The following is an 11,543-nucleotide window of genomic DNA, read 5'->3' on the forward strand; positions in this document are numbered from 1 at the left end:
CTTAGGCCTGTTCTCAACATGGAGCACCAGCAAAGTAAACACCCAAAAGTGAAAGGTCAAAACATAGCTTCCATAATGGCACAAAGGATCAAACTACACAACGGACTTTCACAAAATAAGGTGAATAGAACCCCACCACATTTATCAATTCTCTCAATAAACGTCAATGGATTGAAGTCACCACTGAAAGGGCACAGGCTGGCTGATTGGATAAAAAAGCCCAAGCCATCCATATTGTCTCCAGGAAACACACCTAGCCTTGATGGACAAATCAAGACTCAGGGTTAAAGGATGGAAAACAGTATTTCAAGCAAGTGGAAATCAGAAGAAAGGAGGGGTTGCGATCTTATTTTCAGATACAAGAGAACTTAAAGCAACTACAGTTAAGAAAGACAAGATGGCTCTGTCTTTTCCTTCTTCTAGCGCCCAGCTTTCCTCCCCTCCCCTTCATCGCTGGCCAAGTTCTTCCTTTTCAGAGTCTTCTCGTTGCGCTGATTTTCTTACTTCTGCTGTTGCTGCCTCCACCACCACCCCTGGGCTCATTTGCCCTGACCCCTTCCCGCTGCCCTGCCCCCAACCCCACACAAGATGTCAGAAGATTTAGCAAAGCAGCTGGCAGGCAACTCCAGTAAGTTGAAGCTGCATTATCTGGAAATGGAGAAAATGAAGATTTGCTAAAATTGAAGAAAGATTTACAAGAAGTCATAGAACTAACCAACGGCCTTCTGTCAACTCAACCTTCTGAAACTCTTGCAAGTTCAGACAATTTTGCATCTACTCAGCCCACGCACTCATGGAAAGTAGGAGACAAGTTTATGGCAATCTGGAGTGACGATGGACAGTGTTATGAAGTGGAGATTGAGGAGATAGAGGAAGAAAATGGCACCGCTGCAATCACCTTTGCTGGTTATGGCAATGCTGAAGTGACTCCACTGGTGAACCTCAAGCCTGTGGAAGAAGAAGGAAGGCAAAGGAGGATAGTGGCGACAAACCCATGTCAAAAAAAGAAATGATTGCCCAGCAGAGTGAATATAAAAAGAAGAAAGCTTGGAAAAAAGCACAGAGAATAAAAGAACTTGAACAGGAAACAGAGGATCAGATGGTGATTAACAACAGAGCCTATTCTACCCGGTTTCCCTGAAAATAAGACGTCCCCTGAAAATAAGACCCAGCGCATCTTTGGGAGCACACCTTAAAATAAGACACTGTCTTATTTTCGGGGAAACGGGGTAAAAACAAAGAAGACCAGGTAAGGAGGAGTATTTTTGCTTTGCCTGAGAGTGTAACAGGCAAAGTTGGAGTAGGAACTTGTGGAATTGCTCATAAACCTATGAGACAATATCAAGATACCTCTAAATACAATGTTAGGCGTTTGATGCCTCAATAATCAGAAAAACTGTTGGATTTCATCTCTGCAGGGATTTACGTTTACCTTTTTATCCTTATATATTTTTTAAAGGTAAATTATTTGTTAGATGAGGAAGGAAGATACCAGTCCTCATCGTTTGACTTCAATAGAATGAAACTTGAAGAAATTGAATTTGATAACTGCTATTCATTTAACTTTTTCATTACGACTACCACAATTCCCTCAAAGTTTGTTGAATAAAGCAACTTTTCTAGATGCTGCTTAATATAGCACTTAGATGAATTACTGATCTTCCTATTATCAGGGCCCCACTTAATCTATGGCGTATAGGTTTTGTAAGTCATAACTTGGAATTTTCAGATGCTTTCACCTTGATCCATAACTCTAGCAATTCATTGGAACATCAAGGCAAAATACCAGCCTGCTAAAGAGATCTTTTAATTTTCAACTTTTAAAACCTAGCTTTTGTCCAGTTAAAGCCTAAATATAGGTTAATTTGTAAATGGCAGAGTTTGAAGTTTTTCCTTCAATACTTTGTTTCTTAGGCCTATTATGCCATCTCTGAAGTTAATACAGCTCTTTCATTTTCATTGGAATTTTAGTTTTATGTAAGAAACCATGTTTAGGATGATTTACTTTTTCTAAGGAATTTTTGTTTTCTGTACATTTGCTTTTTTCCAGTGTTGATTTTTTTCACTTAGTTGTGGTACCATGTTTGGGATATGTGATGTTTATATGGGAAAGCAAAAAGCTGATATATAGCCCTGTATATAGTATAGATACTATTTTTGTAAAAAAAAAAAAAAGGCTAAATTAATGAACAAGAGTACTAAATGTTTCATTAAAATTTCCTGTATTTCTTGTGCATTAATCTGACCATAGTTTCCCATATATTATGTTCACGTAGCTGAGTTTATAATTTTCATTAACTAGATCAAGTCAGCATTTGTTGATGTAAGTGAACATCACAGTTATTGTCAGTTGAGTTTTAGCCAAATAGATGCATAGAAAAGGGTCTTCCTATTAAAGGAAGATAATTTTAGGATGTATGTTAATTTCTGTTTTGTATGTTTAACTTTTATTAAATAAAGTGTTTTTAAAATCTAAAATAAAAAAAAGAAACACAAAGATGGACACTTTATACTAGTCAAAAGAACAATACAAGAAAACATTTCAATTTGAATTATTTATGCACCCAACTTAAATGTTCCCAGATTTATAAAACAGATCTTGAGGGGGTCTGAGCAATATGATATCCCATAACACCATAATTGTTGGGGACTTTAACACTCCTCTGACAGAATTGGACAGATCCTCTAAAGAGAAACTAAACAAAGCTATAAAGGACTTAAATGTGACCCTGGAACAAATGGGATTAATAGATATATACAGAACACATCACCCCAAAGCTAAGGAATATACATTTTTCTTGTTAGCCCATGGTACATACTCCAAAATTGACCACATCCTAGGATACAAATCAAACCTCAGCAAAATGAAAAGAATAGAAATTACACTTTGTATATGCATTTTTCTCATCAGCCCATGGAACATACTCCAAAATAGACCACATCCTACAATACAAATCAAATTTCAGCAAAATTAAAAGAATAGAAATTACACCTTGTGTCTTCTCAGACCACAAGGCAATAAATGTGGAACTCAACTCCAACAAAAATGTTCATTCTCACACAAAGACTTGGAAGTTAAAGACTTGAAGATAGTTGGGTTCAGGAAGAGATAAAAGAGGAAATTGTTAAATTCTTCAAACATAAGAAAAATGAAGATACAAGTTACCAAAACCTATGGGATGCAGCAAAAGCAGTTTTAAGAGGGAAATTTATCGCATTAGATGCCTATATTCATCAGGTCTTTAGGAGAATAGTGATGCATATTTTCCTTTCCATGTCATAAAATTAGATCCTTGGCTGTAAGGGTGATGATCACATTTATTATAAAGTTAATATCAAATCTATTTTGTAAATCAAAATGTGACTGATGCATACTGATCTTCTGTTGTAATTCTTAAAAATAGTAGTGCTGCTCTCAATGTCAGTTTCTTGGGATAGTTAAATCCCATTACACAGCCTGTGCTTTCTAAATTTCTTTATGAACTATTTACCTGTACTATTAAACAGGGAATTGGCTACTTAGTCTAGATCAAACATTAGGATTAGCAGTGCGTGGTTTAACCGTTATGTGGTTTTTTTGAGGGATACTTCAATTTACTATTTGAGCTAAAATATTTCACTTATAGTGTAAGAAATGATAATATTGCTATTTTATTACAAATTCTGCTAATTTTTTTTGGTTATTTTTATTAGAAAACACAACAAATCCATTGCATACTATTTTTTACCTTTTTATGTTTTTGTGTGAGAAACTTATTACTTTGAGTATATGCTTTGTGGACATTTTGCTACTGTGTTAAATAAGAAAGAGAGTTCAAAAAAAGATAAAATATGCTGTCTTTTTTTTTTTTTTATTGTTGGGGATTCATTGAGGGTACAATAAGCCAGGTTACACTGATTGCAATTGTTAGGTAAAGTCCCTCTTGCAATCATGTCTTAAAATATGCTGTCTTTAAATAGGATGGATCAGGGTTTGAAGGGAGGACCTTCTTCTATTGGCTTGAAATTGATACTATTTAGTAATATTTCTGAGAAATTAGTAGTAGTAATGGAATTGTGGCACACCTCTTAAATTCATCATGGTGGTTTAGTATACCAAACCCTTGGGCTCAACTGCAGTCTCCAACCTCTGGGCTGTGGGCCAGTACTGGTCAATGGCCTGTTAGGAACCAGCCTCCCAGTAGGAGGTGAGCAAGCAAAGCTCCCTCTGTATTTACAGCCTTTCCCCATTGCTCTCTCATCGCCACCTGAGCTCTGCCTCCTGTCAGGTCAGCAGCTGCATTAGATTTTCATAGGGGCGAGAACCTTACTATAAACTGCGTATTTGAGGGACCTGGATTGTGTGTTCCTTGTGAGAATCTACTGCCTGATGATCTGAGGTGGAGTGAGGGGACAATGCTAGCACTAAGACTTTCTAGTTGCAGGAAAGAAAGCTCAGGGCTCTGATTCTGCATTATGGCGAGCTGTATAATTATTTCATTATGTATTACAATGTCATACTAATAGAAATAAAGTGTACAGTAAATGTAATGCATTTGAGTCATCCTGAAACCATCCCCCAATTCCCCTGGTTTGTGGAAAAATTGTCTTCCGTAAAACTAGTCCCTGGTGCCAAAAAGGTTGAGGACTACTGTAGCCAGGAATCACCTGGGAAATTGTGACAAGTGAAGATTCTATGTTTTTTTCTCTTTTCTCTCTTTTTCGTTTTGATCATGAATACATTAATGCATATGTGGGGTACAATGTGTTGATTTTTTTATACGATATGATGTGCTTATATCAAACCAATCAACACAGCTTTTGCCTCATTTACTTGATTATTGTGTTAAGACATTTATGTTCTACACTTGAGAGATTTGACTTGTACCCTTGCAATATGCTCCATAGGTGTGGTCCTGTCATTTACCCTCCCTCTATCAAACCTTCCCCTTCTCCTCCCTTCCCACTCCATTTCTCTTGTTCATCCTGTGCTATAGTTTTGTTCTATGTGTATATATATTTTTAAATTGTTTTTTTATTTTTAATTTCAGTGTGCTTGTTCATTCTTCTTTGTTCAAAGTACTTCTTTTTGTTGATTTTCTTCTTTCTCCTGCGGTGCTGGCTGTTTTTGATGTTGTTGGTAGAGACGGGAGTCTTACTCTGGCTCACTGCTGCTCATATGGGTTTTGAACCTCTGAGCTCAGGCAATCCACCCGCCTCGGCCTCCCACAGTGCTGGGACTACAGGCGTGAGCCACCATGCCTGGCCAGTTTTGTTCTATCTTTCATAAGAAAGTGTGAGTAAATATAAGTTGGTTTCATAGAAGTACTGAGTACATTGAATACTTTTCCCTTCATTCTTGAGATACTTTACTCAGGAGAATATGTTCTAGGTCCCTCCATATAAAGATAAAAGAGGTAAAGTCTTCATTTTTTTAAAGGCTGCATAGTATTCCATGGTATACATACACCATAACTTATTAATCCATTCATGGGTCATTGGACACTTGGGCTTCTTCCATGACTTGGCTATCATGAATTGAGCTGCAATGAATAATCTGGTGTAAATAACTTTTTTGAAAAGTGATTTTTGGTCTTTTGGATATAGTCCTAGTAGAGGAATTGCGGGATCCAAAGGCAAGTCAATTTTTAGATCCCTGAGTGTTCTCCAAACTTCTTTCCAAAAGGAATGTTTTAGTTTGCATTCCCACCAGCAGTGCAGAAGTATTCCCTATTCTCCACATCCATACCAACATCTGTAGTTTTGGGATTTTGTTATGTGGGCTACTCTTACTGGAGTTAGATGGTATCTCAAAGTGGTTTGGATTTGAATTTCTCTGATGATTAAAGATGATGTGCATTTTTTCATGTCTCTGTAGACCATGCACCTGTCTTCTTCAGAGAATCTTCTGTTCAGGTCTCTTGCCCATAGTGAAATGGGATCACTTGTTCTTTTCTTATTGTTAAGTTTGAGTTCTCTGTGGATTCTGGTTATCAGACCTTTGTTGAAAACGTAACCTGCAAATATCCTCTCCCATTCTGAGGGCAGTCTACTTGCTTTACTTATTGTATTCTTGGCAGCGCAAAAGCTTTTTAGTAATGTATTTTTTGTACTGCTTCAATTGCCCTGGGGGTCCTCCTCATAAAGTTTTCCCCCAGGCCAATTTCTTCAAGTGTTTCCCCTGCACTCTTTTCTTTTATGGTTTCATGTCTTTTGTCCAGTGAGAGTCAATTTTTGTTAGAGGTGAAAGGTGTGGGTCTAGTTTTAGTCTTCTACAAGTTGCCAGCCAATTCACCCAGCACCATTTGTTAAATAGGGAATCTTTCCCCCAATTTAAGTTTTTGATAGGCTTATTGAAGATCAAATGATGATAAGTGTCTAGATTCATTTCTTGGTTCTCAATTCTGTTCCATATATTTACCTCTCTATTTTTGTGCCAATACCATGTTGTTTTGATCACTATAGATTTATAGTATAGTCTGAAGTCCAGTAGTGTTATTCTACTTGATTTGTTTTTATTTCTGAGTAGTGTCTTGGCTAGTGTTTTTTCTATTTCCATATAAAATGAAGAACTAGTTTTTCTAGATCTTTAAAGTATGACAGAGGTGCTTTAATGGGGATTGCATTAAATCTGTAGATTGCTTTGGGTAGTATGGACATTTTAACAATGTTGATTCTTCAACATTGTTAAGAAAAACCCACCTATTAATTTTCTCAGAGTTTCATAGTTCTCTTTATAGAGATCTTTCACATTCTTTGTTAGGTGCACTCCCAGATATTTCATTTTCTTTGGCACTACTGTAAAGGGAATAGAGTCCATGACTATTTTTTTGGCTGGACTATTGTTGGTATATATAAAAGCTACTGATTTGTGATTTTGTAGCCTGAGACGCTGCTGTATTCCTTGATCACTTCTAAGAGTTTTGTGGTTGAGTCCCTGGGGTTTTCCAGGTTTATGATCATATCATCTGTGAAGAGTGAAAGTTTGATCTCCTCTGACCCTATACGGATACCCTTTATTGCCTTCTCTTGCCTGATTGCAATGGCTAAAACTTCTATTAAAATGTTAAAAAGCAGTGGAGATAGTGGGCAACCTTGCCTGGTTCCTGATCTGAGGGGAAATGTTTTCAATTTTACTCTGTTCAATATAATATTGGCTGTAGGTTTGCTGTAGATGGCCTCTATCAGTTTAAGAAATGTCCCTTCTATACCTATTTTTTAAGTGCTCTGATCATAAAAGGATGCTGGATATTATCAAAAGCTTTTTCTGCATCAATTGGAAGAATCATATGGTCTTTGTTTTTTAATTTGTTTATGTGATGTATTATATTTCTAGATTTACGTATATTGAACCAGCCTTGAGAGTATGGGATAAAACCCACTTGGTCATGATGTATAATTTGTTTGATGTGTTGCTGGATTCTGTTTGCTAGGATCTTATTGAATATTTTTGCATCAATATTCATTAGAGATATTGGTCTATAATTTTCTTTTCTTGTTGGGTCTTTTCCTGGTTTGGGGATCAGGGTGATGTTTCTTTCATAGAATGTGTTGGGAGGTATTCCTTCTTTTTCTATGTTTTGGAGAAGGTTACATAATATGGGTATTAGTTCCTCTTTAAAGGTTTGGTAAAATTTTGATGTGAAGCCATCTGGTCCCAGGCTTTTCTTTTTGGGAAGATTTTGTATAGTTGATGCTGTTTCAGAACTTGATATAGGCCTGTTCAACATTTCCACTTCTTCCTGGCTAAGTCTAGGAAGGTGGCGTGATTCCAAGTATTGGTCAATTTCCTTCAGATTTTCATATTTCTGAGAATAGAGTTTTTTGTAATATTCATTATGTATTTTTTTGAATTTCTGCAAAGTGTGGTTATCTCGTCTCTGTCATTTCTGGTTGATGAAATTAGGGATTTTACTCTTTTATTTCAGGTTAGGTTAGCCAAAGGTCTATCAATTTTATTGACCTTTTCAAAAAACCATTTTTTTGATTCATTGATCTGTTATATAATTCTTTTATTTTCAATTTCATTTAATTCTGCTCTAATTTTGGTTATTTCTTTTCTTCTGCTGGGTTTAGGGTTGGAATGTTCTTCCTTTTCCAGTTGCTTGAGCTGTCCATTAAGTTGTTGATTTCCTCTCTTTCCATTTTCTTGAGGAAGGCTTGCGGTGCTATAAATTTCCCTCTTAGGACTGCCTTTGCAGTATCCTAGAGGTTCTGGTAGTTCATGTCTTCATTATCATTTTGCTCCAAAAATTTGGTAATTTCTTTCTTAATCTCATCTATGACCCAGCTATCATTTAGCATAAGATTATTTAGTTTCCATGTTTTTGTATGAGTATGCAGATTCCTGTTGTTACTGAGTTCAACTTTTATTCCATGATGGTCTGAGAAGATACAAGGAATAATTTCTATTTTTTAAAATTTGCTAAGGTTCGCCTTGTGACCTAAAATGTGATCAATTTTGGAGGATGTTCCATGGGCTGATGAGAAGAATGCGTATTCAGTTTTCTTCGGATGAAAGGTTCTTTATATGTCTGTTAAATCCAATTGTTGAATGGTTAATTTTAAGTCTAAAATTTCTTTGCTTAGTTTCTTATTGAAGGATCTATCTAACAAAGCCAAAGGGGTGTTAAAATCTCCGGCTATTATAGAGCTGGAGGAAATCAAGTTGCTCATGTTCGTTAGAGTCTCTCTTATAAATTGAGGAGCATTCTGGTTGGATGCATAAATATTAATAATCGAGATCTCATCATGTTGAGTGTTTCCCTTAACAAATATGAAGTGACCATCCTTATCTTTCCTTACTTTTGTTGGTTTAAAGCCTATTGTATCTGCAAATAAAATTGCAACACCTGCTTTTTTCTGATTTCCATTTGCCTGAATTATAGATGACCATCCCTTCACCCTGAGTCTATATTTATCTTTTAGGGTTCCCTCTTCTCTTGACTACTTTTGGATTTATTTATTTATTTATTTTTGAGATAGAGTTTCACTTTGTCACCCTCAGTAGAGTGCTGTGGTGTCACAGCTCACAGCAACCTCCAACTCCTAGGCTTAGGCGATTCTCTTGCCTTAGCCTCCCAAGCAGCTGGGACTACAGGGGCCCACCATCATGCTTGGCTTTTTTTTTTTTTTGAGACTAGGTCTTGCTCTGGCTCAGGCTGGTCTTGATTCACCTTACAAGGGTGCAGGGGACTGTGCTCCTTCAGATGCCACTCTGTGGAAAGTGTTGCAGCCCTTCCAGTCCAAATCTTCCCCAGGACGTGTCTGTGTGTGGCCAGGTGGACAGGGCTGTCGCCTTTGTGGGGACCAAGAAAGGCCCTCCGGAAAGGCACTTGGAATTCTCAGGGAAGCCCGCTGCGTGAAAAGCTCTACACAGGGCGGCGCCTGTGGCTCAACGTGTAGGGTGCCGGTCCCATATGCCGGAGGTGGCGGGTTCAAGCCCAGCCCCGGCCAAAAAAAAAAAAAAAAAAAGAAAAGCTCTACACAGACGCGGGGAAGGCTCCTTGCCGTTCACCACGTCTCCTCATCCTGGGACTGCGGAGCCCAGGGACTGGTCAGATGATGAGGAGGGACTTCCAGAAAAGCTGGCTATGAAGAACCAGCAATTTCTCAAGGAGGGAGAGTGGCCACCCAGATGGCACAGCCTGGCTCCTTTGAGTGTGAGAAGCTGGAGATGGAGGTGGAGGCTGCTCATCTCCAGCACCAGGTCATGCTAACGAGACAGGATTTGATGAGGCCCAAGAACAACTCCAGGGGATGGAAGAACTGCACAACCAAGAGGTGACAAGGAACTGGGGCGCAGGCCATGTGCGGAAGAGAAGGGCGGCAACAGGGAGAAATGAGGTGGCGACAGCAGGAAGGATCCAAGGGAGCCTTCCCTGAAGCGGAGAGCAGGAGACGTGGATGGGCCAGATGACTGTGGCGCCCTGCCCCCTGCCCCTGGGCCGGCTGCTACCCCAGCTCCTCCAGAACCTGCTGCTGTGATGCCACCAACAACTGAGCAATTAGGCCAAGCTGCTACAATAGAAGGAATTGGGGCAATTGGTGGAACTCCTCCTGCATCAACCGTGCAGATCCTGGAGCTGAATTTCTCCAAATGAACGTCCTTGATACTAATAAAGTTGCAGTGTCTGGTTCCTCAAAACTCTTTTTTTTTTTTTTGTAGAGACAGAGTCTCACTTTATGGCCCTCCGTAGAGTGCCGTGGCCTCACACAGCTCACAGCAACCTCCAACTCCTGGGCTTAAGCGATTCTCTTGCCTCAGCCTCCCGAGTAGCTGGGACTACAGGCGCCCGCCACAACGCCCGGCTATTTTTTGGTTGCAGTTTGGCCGGGGCCAGGTTTGAACCCGTTACCCTCGGTATATGGGGCCGACGCCTTACTGACTGAGCCACAGGCACCGCCCCGGTTCCTCAAAACTCTTAAAAGAAGGACTCTTTATGGAGGAGTCAGAATTCTACCCCTCCCAATGGTCAGGTCTACCCTGCCTGTGCTCCCGGAGGGAGTGTGTGGGATGCTGAGCCAGGGAGGGACCATATTTAACAAGAGAATCCTGTGTGGTACATCCTCTGACCAATCAGTCCTATCTGGTGCACTCCTGAAGTCTCAGATGTGATTGTAGAGGGGCTGGCAGAACCATGGCAAAATCGATCCAATGAGACCCCCGTGAATTTTCATCATTCTGTTTTTTTTGTCCACCCCATTTTGTTTTCTTATCTTTACACCCCCTGCCCCAGAAATACGGCCATGTAACACCACAAAACCCAGACATTTCCCGGTGACCTTAGCCCCAGTCACCTTCAGGGGAGAATTCAGGTACATGTCCACAGAGGTACAGAACACGTCCACACGGTTCTGTTATGTCCCATCTGTTACCCCTCGTGTCTTTAAGGAAGACACTTTCTCTTAGAGATTTTCATTTTAGTATATCTTTAAAAAAATCTTGTGTTAACTTGCCTCCATCCTTGTCTTGGGTAATGAGCCAGGAATGACCCTTGTGTGTCTATGATGTTGCTGTTGACAGCTTTTCTTGATAGGCCCAGGACAATCTTGGGAACAGGGTTGCTGTTCGCTAGCAGTCTCACAGGAGCTCTCAGCCTTGCCTATCGTAGGTAGTTATGCTGTGCAGTTTTAAAAATTGGTGTACCATGTTTGATTAGTCCCTGATTCTTTAAATCTGGGAGTTTTTCTGAGAAATGGAGCAATAATGCAGCATCAACTTATTAAAATACATTAAAAGCCTTTAAAAAATGACTATGTGGGTTTCTTTTCCCTTCAATCTATTTATGTGGTATATATATATTTTAATTATTTTAAAATTATTATTATTATTATTTTTTGCAGTTTTTTGCCGGGGCTGGGTTTGAACCCGTCCCCTCCGGCATATGGGGCCTGCGCCCTACTCCTTTGAGCCACAGGTACAGCCCTATTTTTTCTTTTTCTTTTTTTGTGGTTTTTGGCCGGGGCTGGGTTTGAACCCGCCACCTCCAGCATATGGGACTGGCGCCCTACTCCTTGAGCCCCAGGTGCCACCCGGTACAGCCCTATTTTTTAATTTTTTA

The 11,543-nt window shown here is 39.4% G+C and overlaps 1 pseudogene; it reads left to right on the forward strand.

Annotated features, from left to right (window-relative positions):
• Window positions 1–588: 588 nt before the first annotated feature.
• Window positions 589–1,403, forward strand: LOC128597578 (survival of motor neuron-related-splicing factor 30-like; annotated as a pseudogene).
• The last annotated feature ends 10,140 nt before the right edge of the window (window positions 1,404–11,543 follow it).

The sequence above is a fragment of the Nycticebus coucang genome, chromosome 10, assembly GCF_027406575.1.
Source record: "Nycticebus coucang isolate mNycCou1 chromosome 10, mNycCou1.pri, whole genome shotgun sequence".
Classification (NCBI taxonomy): domain Eukaryota; kingdom Metazoa; phylum Chordata; class Mammalia; order Primates; family Lorisidae; genus Nycticebus; species Nycticebus coucang.